This window comes from Martes martes (assembly GCF_963455335.1).
Source record: "Martes martes genome assembly, chromosome: 2".
Lineage (NCBI taxonomy): Eukaryota > Metazoa > Chordata > Mammalia > Carnivora > Mustelidae > Martes > Martes martes.
The window spans coordinates 146,801,044-146,811,436 of NC_137889.1; the positions used below are offsets into that span (position 1 = coordinate 146,801,044).

Sequence of the window (10,393 nt, forward strand, 5' to 3'; positions counted from 1 at the left end):
GTGGCTGGACTGGGCCAGAGGTCCTACTGGCAACCGATGTTGGGTCTGAGCTCCAGTGCTCCCCCAACACACAAACTTCTTACCCAGGCACAGGCTGTTAAGGCCTGTTTGCTGAGGCCCTGACTTGCCTGGCTACTGAAGGCATTTCGGTGTGCGACCCCTGCTGGAAAGCTCCCAGAAAGCAGGCAGCATGGGGAAGAAAAAAAAAAAAAAAAAAAAGTAAAGATGCCAACTGGGATCTATTTCCCTTATGTTACAGCATTTCCTTGGAAGAATAATGTATTCATTTTTCTAGAAGTCTGGTGGTACCACATAACTATTGAAAAACTGTGGCCCAGTAAATATTATTCTAATGAACTGAAAAAGCTATGAGCTTAATTCCCTGTGGGCAGAGGAAGCTGAGAAAGCGTCATGCCAGAGGCAGGCCTGCAGATGGATCTGGAAAGGCTGCACATCAGCTCGTTACAATTCTGGCTAACTCAAAGAGAAAAAGGAATGGACTTGAAAACTAAGGGTTACCTCTAGGAATTGAGAAGAAGCTGAGAAGCCAGGCTTGTTAAAAGGGAAGGAATGGAGGGAACCTTAGTGTCAGGGAATATGGCAGGATCATGCCATGGGAACAGAACCCTGGGGAAATCCTGACATATTCACACTGTGGCTGACGCCACCTGATTCATGACTCAGGGTGGTAAATGAACACTTAGCTATCCTTGCATCCTTTAGCTAGTCCCGCAAGATGCCAGGTCCCAGGTGGGTTCATCCTACTGAGCCTCTGTGCAGGGCCCAGAGAGATGAACCAGCAGAGAGAGAGAGCGCCTTACCTCCCACTGAGAAGTCCCTCTGTGAACACCTTTCCAAAATGCAAAAGTCCACTGTGGATGAGGAGGGTTTTAGTGGTGAAGGGAGGGATAGGACAATGCAAATAGTACAGCGGAGCCGAATGAGAACAGACAGACCAGAACTCCAATCTGGAATCCTCTGTACCTTCAGAAAATTGGTTAACTTTTCTTCTGATCTGCAGATTCCAAATCTTTAAAATAGAAATTGTGCCATCTGCCTGTGCACAACACAGGGTTGCTGTGAAGATGCCGTTCAATCATTCATTCACTTATTTCAAAAATACTTATGGAGCCTTTACTAAGTGACCAGGCACTTAGCTAGGTCCTAAGGGCAAATCTGGAATGCTGAAAATGCAATAGAGAGCCAGTCCTTCATACTGATGACAGATTTAGACAAGGGAGACCTAGCTTATCTCCTGAAACAGAGCATGCATCACTTTTCCCCAACTGATACACTCATTTGCAACTTTCTTCCTTTTCTGATTAATCAGTATCAGGGCCCTTCCTCCAAACAGACAGATAGATAGAAAGATAGATAGAAAGAATTGAGGGGGCTCCTGGGTGGCTCAGTGCGTTAAAGCCTCTGCCTTTGGCTCAGGTCATGATCTCAGTGTCCTGGGATTGAGCCCGGCATCGGGGTCTCTGCTCATCAGGGAGCCTGCTTCCCTTCCTCTCTCTGCCTGCCTCTCTGCCTACTTGTGATCTCTGTCTGTCAAATAAAGACATAAATCTTTAAAAAAAAAAAAAAGAAAGAAAGAAAGAATTGAGGACATATAAAATCCATGAAGTTAAGAAGAAAAAAAAAAAAAAAAGAACTCTAAAAAATTAACTCTGACCCCAAAAACAAGAAATTAATCGTTCTGAGAAACATTGAGGCCTGGTACTGATGAACTTCAGGTGATCACAAGGAGATACTGACCCGTTATATGAAATCCTTTCCCCCATTTAATATTTAGCATATGTAATTCACACAGGCATACAAAAATTGTAATTAAAATAGGCCAAATGAACTTTGCAGGAAAAGCATGTTCAGTAGCCCTAAACATTTTCCACCAGGGTTTTAGAATTGCCAAAATGCTCTTCACATACATTTTCTCACTTTCTCATAATAACCTTTCAGTCTCTATTTTTCAGAGGCAGAATCTGAGAGATTCTTTCCCTTAGCGAGGGAAGGAGTCTTTGCTTCGGGTCTGGGGCAAGAAGCTGGCTCCAAAAGCAGCTAGCAGATTCCCCAGCCTCCCCACTTAGAAAGGGCAGCTTTACACGAAGCACTAGGTCATTGGTAGAGCTGAAGGATGACACACAAAAGTGATGGGGAACAACCCCCTTCTTTTCCAATGCCCCCTGAAAAGTTACTGCATTTCCTACATAGGTGCTAGAACATTACTACTCTCCAGCTGTGCCTTCACCCCCTCTAAGACTGCAAGGACTCTGGCTTAGAGACAAGCCCTGCAACCTGCTCTCTGAGCCTTGACCCTGGGTACAGGTTCATGGCCATCAGAGCATCAGTCCATTTTAGTGTTGCTCTCCCCAAACTCTAGCCTCAACAGAGAGAACAGGACTCAGTACTCACAGCAGGCATGTGCTACCCTGGGTAGATGCCCTGGCAGAGGGGAAAGGCAGTCCATATTTCCAGCCCCTTCCAAGCACCATCAAATGGTGATTCAAAGTAAGAAAAGCTCCCACATGGCTTTCCCTTCAAAGAGCTCTTTCAGGACTTTTCCAGGAAGGGGGTTTCCTCTTTTGACAATAAAAGCACAAGCTTCAGCTATATTTTGGAGTCCAAGTAAAGGGCTTCCGTACATCTACACTGTGCAAAGCATGGCTTCAAGCTGGAGGACTACTGGGTTCATAGTAGGGGTACCAATTACAGAGCTAAGAGCCCTAGACTTTTCCTGATCCCATTTGCAAGTTCAAGGTACCTCTTTATCACCAGTTTCTTAAGCAAAACAAAAACAAAACCCCAAAAACTCCCATCTTAAACATTTTAAAGCTACAGTGCATCCTACACCAGGCAGCTTCCCCAATCCTCACTCAATGCTACTGTCCTAATTAACTGCTAGGACTTAGGAGTGCTTAGTCACTAAGTTGTTGATCCACCGGGCGGAGCTCTGGCCGGCCAAGAGTTAGAGGGACCCGCGGAAGGCCCTAAAGACTCCTTAAGAAGCTGATCTTTTTTCTTTCTAGCGCCGGAGAAAACCTTATGTAACACAAGGGTCCATTTGAACGTGTTAGTTCTGCAATCCTATGGGAGTAGAAGAATGTAAGCCCTGGAAATACAAAGAGTAAAGCGGGAATTTGGCTCTGAGGCGTCCATCTCCTGGAATTTCACGAGGTCAGGCTTATTCCAATTGCACCCAATTTTTACTGAAAATGCTGAAAGTAAGAATAATTCCAAATGCCAAAGGATGGGCTTTAGAAATACAGGCGGGTAGAAGTTAGGTTATGTCCCTCCTCCCCTTTTTAAGACGGAATTCCTGTAATTAACCCTTGAATGGAAGTTGGTAATTCCATTTCAATATAATAAAGTGAGATTTGGCTGCAAAGCGCAATCGCAAGAGTTAGGACCCAAAGGATCATGCGTGCGCTCGGGCTGCAGCCACAAAAGCCGGCCAAGGAAGGCGCCCGGACGCTAGGGGCTCCTCCCGGGACCGGCTCCCCCGGCGAGCGGCGCAGCCGAGCCTGTGGTGCCGGGTTCTGAGAGCTCTGACTTCGGGAGTAGGAGCGCATACACTCCATCCCCAATCCCTTGGCCATTCCTTGTGGCCGCTCCCTCTTAGCAGGGTACCGCTTCTGGGAGCGCAGTGCGAAGAGAGCGGGTTTGGAGTCTCTTCCCCAGAATCCCCCCAAAAGCATCTTCCTGCAAGTAGTGGATAAAAATAGCCGGCAGATAATGCTGGGGGAGGAGCGAGACTCGCGCAAGGCAAGGCAAGGCAACGTCTGGTCCTGCACAGTGAAGGGCGGAGGAGGGATGCAACCCCACTCCCAAGAGAGGGGCCTGGGTGTGCGAGGAAACGGGGACGCCCGCCCGCCGAGGAAGTGAAAAGGAAGGTGCACAGCGCCGGCACACAACCTCGGAGCGAAGCACACCCCACACCCGCGTCCTGGATCCCTGTTTCTGCTCTCGCCGGCTTCCCCATCCTACTCCCGGCTCTGGAAGCCGGCTTTCCGGCTCCCGGGACAAGCTGGAGCCAGAAGGGGGAGTAGCGCGCAGTCCGCGGTCTGGCTCCGAGAGCGCACCTGGAGACGTCAGGCTCGCCGAGTCGGCCCCTGGATCGAAAAGAGGGTCTACTCACTCCCTCCGCGGGTGGGCGCCCCGCCTCCCTGCACCCTTATTTGCCGCCACCACCCGAGATGCTCGAAATAGAAACAGAGGCAGGAAAAAAAAATAGGTAAAAAGTAAAATGAAATAGCAGGACGGTATAGAATCGGCATTCGTAAAAAAGGTTACCTATAATATTTCTCCTCCCGAGCATCCCCGCCCCCCGGGAGATGTCCCATGTCTCCTCCACTCCGACCAAATGCAAGGGCAAACAGACCTAGATTTCCCCACCCGGAATGCTCACTCGACCCACTGACTTCTGCTGACTGTATCCCTGCCCCAGCTCCCAGCCAGAGTGGTACCCTGGCTTTGCTGCGCGCTGCGCTCGGGCTGCCCCGCACAGTCCTAGGGAGATGCTGTGGGCAGGAGCGAGCCTCCTGACTCTGCTGGGGGAGGATCCAACCCACAAACTCAGAAACCCGAATACCTGCCTATTAAAACAAAAACAACGACAACAAAAAACAGTCTCTCTGGATTTGCAGACCTGAGAGGGCAAGAGAGGAGGTGAGAAGGATGGAAAACCCCGTGTCTCTCCTTCCTTGTTTCCCCCACATCCACTCCACTTGCTCCAGCCTCGACTCACCTTGGGCTTTGCGCTCACCCTAAATCCGCGGCGCCAACTGAGGGCACCCCGACGGTCCCCGGTCTTGCTACTCCGTCTTGCTGGGCGGCCCCCGCCCCTAGCGCGCGGCACTCACCTGAGCAGCGCCGCGGTCGAGCCGGTCCGGCGCCCGAAGTCGGCTCTCGGGCTGAGCCATGGGCAGCTCCGCGGAGAAGAGGCAGCCGGCGAAGCGAGCTTCGGGGCGCCTCGGGGCGCCTCGGGGCGCCTCGGGGCAGGCTGGCGAGGCAGGGTATGCGGGCACCCACGGAGACTAGGCAGTGGCGGCGGCTGGTGACTGCCCTCGCGCCGGGGACTTTGCAGGCGGGAGGCTCGGCGAACAGTCCCGCGGAGGGGAGGAGCAGGAGGAGGAGCAGGAGCAGGAGGAGGGGACGGAGGAGGCCGGGTCCTGAGGGAGAGAGCGCGGGGCAGAGGAGGATCGCGAGCGCCCACTGCTGCCCGGCCCGCTCTGGTGCTGCGCTGAGTCCGGATGTCTCCGTGTCTCGGACGAGTCCATCTGGCCCAACGGCTCCGCGGCTCCTTGTTTCAGTCCAGGAGGGTGGGGCCGGTTGTGGGTTGCATGATTCTGCGTTCGCGGCGAACCTGGGACGTCCTGTCTAATCCCTACCCCCTGCTGGGGAAGGGTAGGTGCGAACTCCAGCCCACCTCCTTCCGCACTCTCAGCCCCAGGGTTCCCGGAGCTGTGCTCCTGTCAGGTGGGTCCGCACAGTTTCCTTCTCCGCCGGTAACCAACCTTTGGTGCGGGTGCTCCCTGCGCCGCCCTGGAGGCCAAAGGCGCCATCCCCTGGAACTTATACCGCCTCCGGACCGGGACGCCAGCGGCCAGGCAGCTGGAGCCTGAATCCGCACAGGGAACAGGCCCCGGAACACCCCGGGTCGTCATTGAACACGCCCTTCTACTTCGGTTTCGCGCCCGGGAGTATGCAGGTTTACCGGGAGAGCCTGGAGAATTCACCTCTTTTACTAGCACCCCAAGGTGGTAAACGCCAGCCCTGAAATGAAGCAGAGTTTCTCTGTCCCCTCCCCCGATCCTGTAGATCCTGTAGCTGGAGGTTTTGGGGAAGAACTCGACCAGCATCCAAGTAGCTCAACTTCAGATTTAAGATTTCCAGGGGCGTGGGGTTGAAATCTCCTTACAGAGGCTGGACTGCCTGCTTACCAGCTTACCTGAGCCAAAGGAAGCTGCCCTCAAAGGCAGGTCAGCAAACACGTTAGAAAGGAGGAAGGAGAGAGGAAAGAAACATGGAAAGAGAAAAGAAAACTGCCAAATGAACATCAAAGTAATTTAAGTGAAGTTTCACTAGATCTTCCACATCTTAAATATTGGAAGATAAGTATTTGGAAGAATTTGACTTTGTCATTCAATCTGTCATTAATTTTTAAAAATTCTGTCATTAATTTTGCTTGGTTTAAAAATACTTTCCCATTTATGGAATGGTTGCCATAGGAAGTTGACCCCTTTACTCATGAGTTGTTACCTACTGCCCTTTAAGAAAGCAAAGCAAAGACCAGCATCTCTATCTGATGAAGTCAATAGCATTTGGGAGGCCAAGAACAAGACTTATTTTGGAAAATAAGCTTTTAGGGGTTTTTGTGACCCTGGCTACTTCTCTGAGCCAGACTAATGTTAATATGTGAGTGTGTGTGTGTGTGTGTGTGTGTGTGTGTATAGTGTCACTTTAAAGCCCCACTTTGAAAAGCCTCAGCATTTAAATTTATGTTGGCTTAAAAAGGAGTATTCCCCCACCCCCCATCCTATGAAGCTATATAAAATCATGTAAGAGGTTGTGCAGGTCAAATGGTAGTCTGAGATAAACCCTTGCCAATTACTGGTATCCTTAAGCTTCTACCAGCAGCTAAGCCTAGTGCAGATCATGGGTTCTTCAAAATAGGGAGCAGCTTTGATGTTCTAAGTTGGTATGATTACTTTTCCTTGAGAGTTCAAAGTGTTTTTGTTACATAGTCTGAGTCTCACTACTCATTTGCCAGATGCGAAGGGAGGCTGGCAGTGATTCCATTGGCACATTGGGAGCCAAGAGCAGGTTAACAGGTCTGCTTGGTTCCCTACTACAAGTCCTGAAAAGGAAGGAGAACCTTAGGCCCCAGCCCCGAGTCTCTGCTAGAAACTTCACTTGCAAGAAGCAACCCCAAGTAGATCTGGCAAGTGATTAAGAATTTGAGGACTGGATTTTAACTTCTCTCATTTTTTAAGTGTCTGCCAATGTTCATTGATCAATGATCAGCATTCTTTTGTTCAGACAAGTAAGAAAGTATTATTTGGCTCTTTTGTTCTTAGTTAGCTTTATGTCTCTGGCAAGGAATTTGTCTTTTCTCTTAAACAGCCTTCTCTGACCTGTTCTGGGCATGAGTTGGTTTATTAACCAGGCATTTACATACTGCCAGAACTCAGCTCTGGTGTAACAGCACAAATATTGTATTGAAAATATCAGCTTAGAGATTTGGGTTCCCCACTAGATTGTGGGGACCATGCTGGGAACCAAAGAGAACTCTGTGTTGTCTCTCCAGAACCTTGCACATTATCTAAAACAGTGTAACCCCTCAAAGACTGCTGGATTGGGTCAGATGTGTTTCCCTATCAGGGCTGTCAGTGTCAGAATGGAGGCTCACAGGAGACACAGTGGTGGTTGCTCTTGAAGACTGGCTGCCATTGATACATATCTGGCCTAAAACCCTCTTACTCAGTGTCATCAACTGGAAAATGAGATGGTTTAATAGATGATCTGTTACCTGTTATAAGATACCAGACTCTTTGCTGAGCACCTAGTATGTGTTCAATTCTATGTCAGGTACTGAGCAAGAAGTGGACAGTGAAGACATCACCCATGCCCTACAGAAGCAGAAAGTCTTATCTCAAGACGAAACCAGACTGATCCCCACAACCCAACTGTACCAAAACTCACTGGCATCAGTTAAGTGGTAAACTGTGTTCTGCAGAAGACAAAGCCTGAGAGAATAAAATGGAAACAAAACCAAATGAGCTATGCATTCAACCAACAATCTGTACTAATCAGTACTAATACCGACTGGGATTCGTTCAAGGCTTTGGGGCCTGGCACATGGGCAAGATGGATTACAGTATGTGTACGTTTTGTCCTTGTACCAGACCTCTTTGAAATTATAATTGCCTCATTTTTTAAAAGATTTTATTTATTTATTTGAGAGAGGAAGCACAGGTAAGGGGAGAGAGAGAAGGAGAAGCAGACTCCTCACTCAGCAGGGAGCCCGATGTGGGGCTCAATCCCGGGACCCCAGGATCATGACCTGAGCCAAAGTCAGACACCTAACTGACTGAGCCACACAGGCGTCCCTATGATTTCCTCATCTTACAGAAACAAAGGCACAGAAGTTTAAAGTCATGATGTGAGTGAGTGGGAGTAATTAGGGCACCAGAAGTGGAGATGAGTTATCAAGGCAGCTATCCTTCCAGTAAAAACTAGACTCCTGGTCTAGTGCTCTCTGTAATTAAATGCTTTGCTTATGTTTGCCTTTGTTATTTCTGTTTGCTTTCTTTCCCCAAATATGTCATGGGCTAAGGAGTTTAGAAGAAGGGGAGAGAGAAAAAGAGAGAGCTTGCTTCTCCTAGAGATGTAGGATCCAGAGTCCTTTTACCTGCCTGGGCTCAGTGTGACTTTATCTGCAACTCCCGCCTATGGGGCTACCTATCCTGTATCGTCTTTCCTCCCATAATGACAGTTTGAATCTTTCAGGTTAATAGCATGAATATTAAGGAGTCCAATGGGATTCCTTAGCAGCAGAGGAAATTGGGATCAGGTTAAAAATCCAATTTTAATAAACTTTCCAAGTCCCGATTTAGATGGTGCACTAATGGCTCTCGCTGCTGAATCACCTGAAAAGTCAGATGCATTTTTAAAAGGTGCTTGTTGTAGGGGAAGCTTGATGTGTATTGCCTAATTGTACATTGTGCATTCCTGTCTTTATAGAAAAGACCGTGTGTAAAACTGAGAAGAGGTATGAGAAGAGATATGCAATGTCACCATCCAGAGAGCTGGCTGGGCAGGAGTGGAGGGCAGGCATTGGGTTTCAATGATGATTTTCGCTCATTTGACCAAAACAAAGAGAGCATGATTACACTATGTGAAAATGGTATCCTCAAATAACTCCTGCTAATTTGATTGTGCTCAGGTCTAGAATTGTTTCCATTTCTTTTGATTTGCTAATTAGCTAGAGCAGCCGGCTTGGGAGAGAGAGAATGAGGGTCATATCCAGAAAACATGTAGGATCAAGGTTCCTTCTGACTCAGCTCACCCATCACATGCCTCCCCCACCAGCTTGTCTAACTTCCAGCTTTACTATCATCCTTAAAAACAATCCACCCAGGACACCTGGGTGGCTCAGTTGGTTAGGCAGCTGACTTTGGCTCAGGTCATGCTTTTGTGGTCCTGGATCAAGCCCCACATCGGTCTCCCTGCTTAGCAGAGAGCCTGCTTCTCTTTCTCCCTCTGCGTGCCGCTCTGCTTACTTGTGCTCTATTTCTCTGTCAAATAAATAAATAAAATCTTAAAACAAAACAAAACAAAACACAAAACAAAACAAAACAAAAAATCCACCCATCCAGATTGAGAGATTATTTGATGCCTTTTTCTGAAAACAGGATGTTTATCCCCTTCGTGACCCCAGATTTATTCTCTGCCTGTGTGGTTGCAGGGTTGAGTTATAACTTTGACCTTTGTGGGACCTAGCCTTCAAAATTAACTAATAAATTAAAAATTAAGTTCCATGACCACACTTGTGTAAAGATGAATATATTATTCTTATCTATTTCCATATTTGTTGAGGCCTGGAAGCTCTAAAAGAAATAAAAACATTTTTGGGAACTCTGAAAGTACCCTGGTCTCCTGTAACTTCTAAGGAAGAAATCATCGGCTCTGTGCAGATGGTAACATTGTACTAATGTATGAATGAATGCCTAATTGATTCAGGTAAAGTACGCATGATAAACGCAATTTCCCACACATTCCTTACAGTCCATTTGTTGTGTTGGATAAACAACCCCAGACAACATATCACATTTATTTCTGGTCCCGTGTCAAATTTTGCCCCAAATCACACCCATCAGTGCTGCAGAAATTACAATATTGCAGGCCTGAAGTGGCCCCCTTGTTCAAATCATTAGGCCCTGCTGTGTGCTGGGATGCCTTCAGGGAGGTAGGAAATTGTGGCACTCCTTTTGATTTTAGGTTTGCTGGGACCAAAACTGACCGATGCTTTGAAGAGCAGGTCTTGCTGAGTTTCTCTTTTAGGCCTTATTCAAGGATGCTGGAAAGTTCAACTCTCCAAAAAAAGAAAAGATGATGATGATGATGATGATGATGATAATAATAATAATAATAGTAATAAAGATCTTTTCCTTTCTCTCCAGCCCCATCAGTTGAGCTGAAACCTTTACTGGTTGCTGACAATGTCCGTCAGGTATGACAGCCCTGTAGAAGGTATATTTATGGATAGGAATAAAATTTAATGCCTTACATAAAGGTGCTCACAGATACGCATGAACAAAAAAATTACAATTCAGTCAACAATTCTCATGAGCTCCTGGTTCTCTGAACACTAGGAAGATCCAAGGAGCATTTG

General features: G+C 47.8%; 1 protein-coding gene across 1 annotated transcript in view; it reads right to left on the reverse strand.

Moving 5' to 3' along the window:
• The window catches only part of HS3ST1 (heparan sulfate-glucosamine 3-sulfotransferase 1), a 28,161-nt gene extending 23,087 nt beyond the window's left edge, over positions 1 to 5,074 (reverse strand). Inside the window, exon 1 of the mRNA XM_080797161.1 lies at positions 4,860 to 5,074. The gene's annotated coding sequence lies outside the window, so the exon portion shown is untranslated. The remainder of the gene's footprint in view (positions 1 to 4,859) is intronic.
• Positions 5,075 to 10,393: the final 5,319 nt, after the last annotated feature.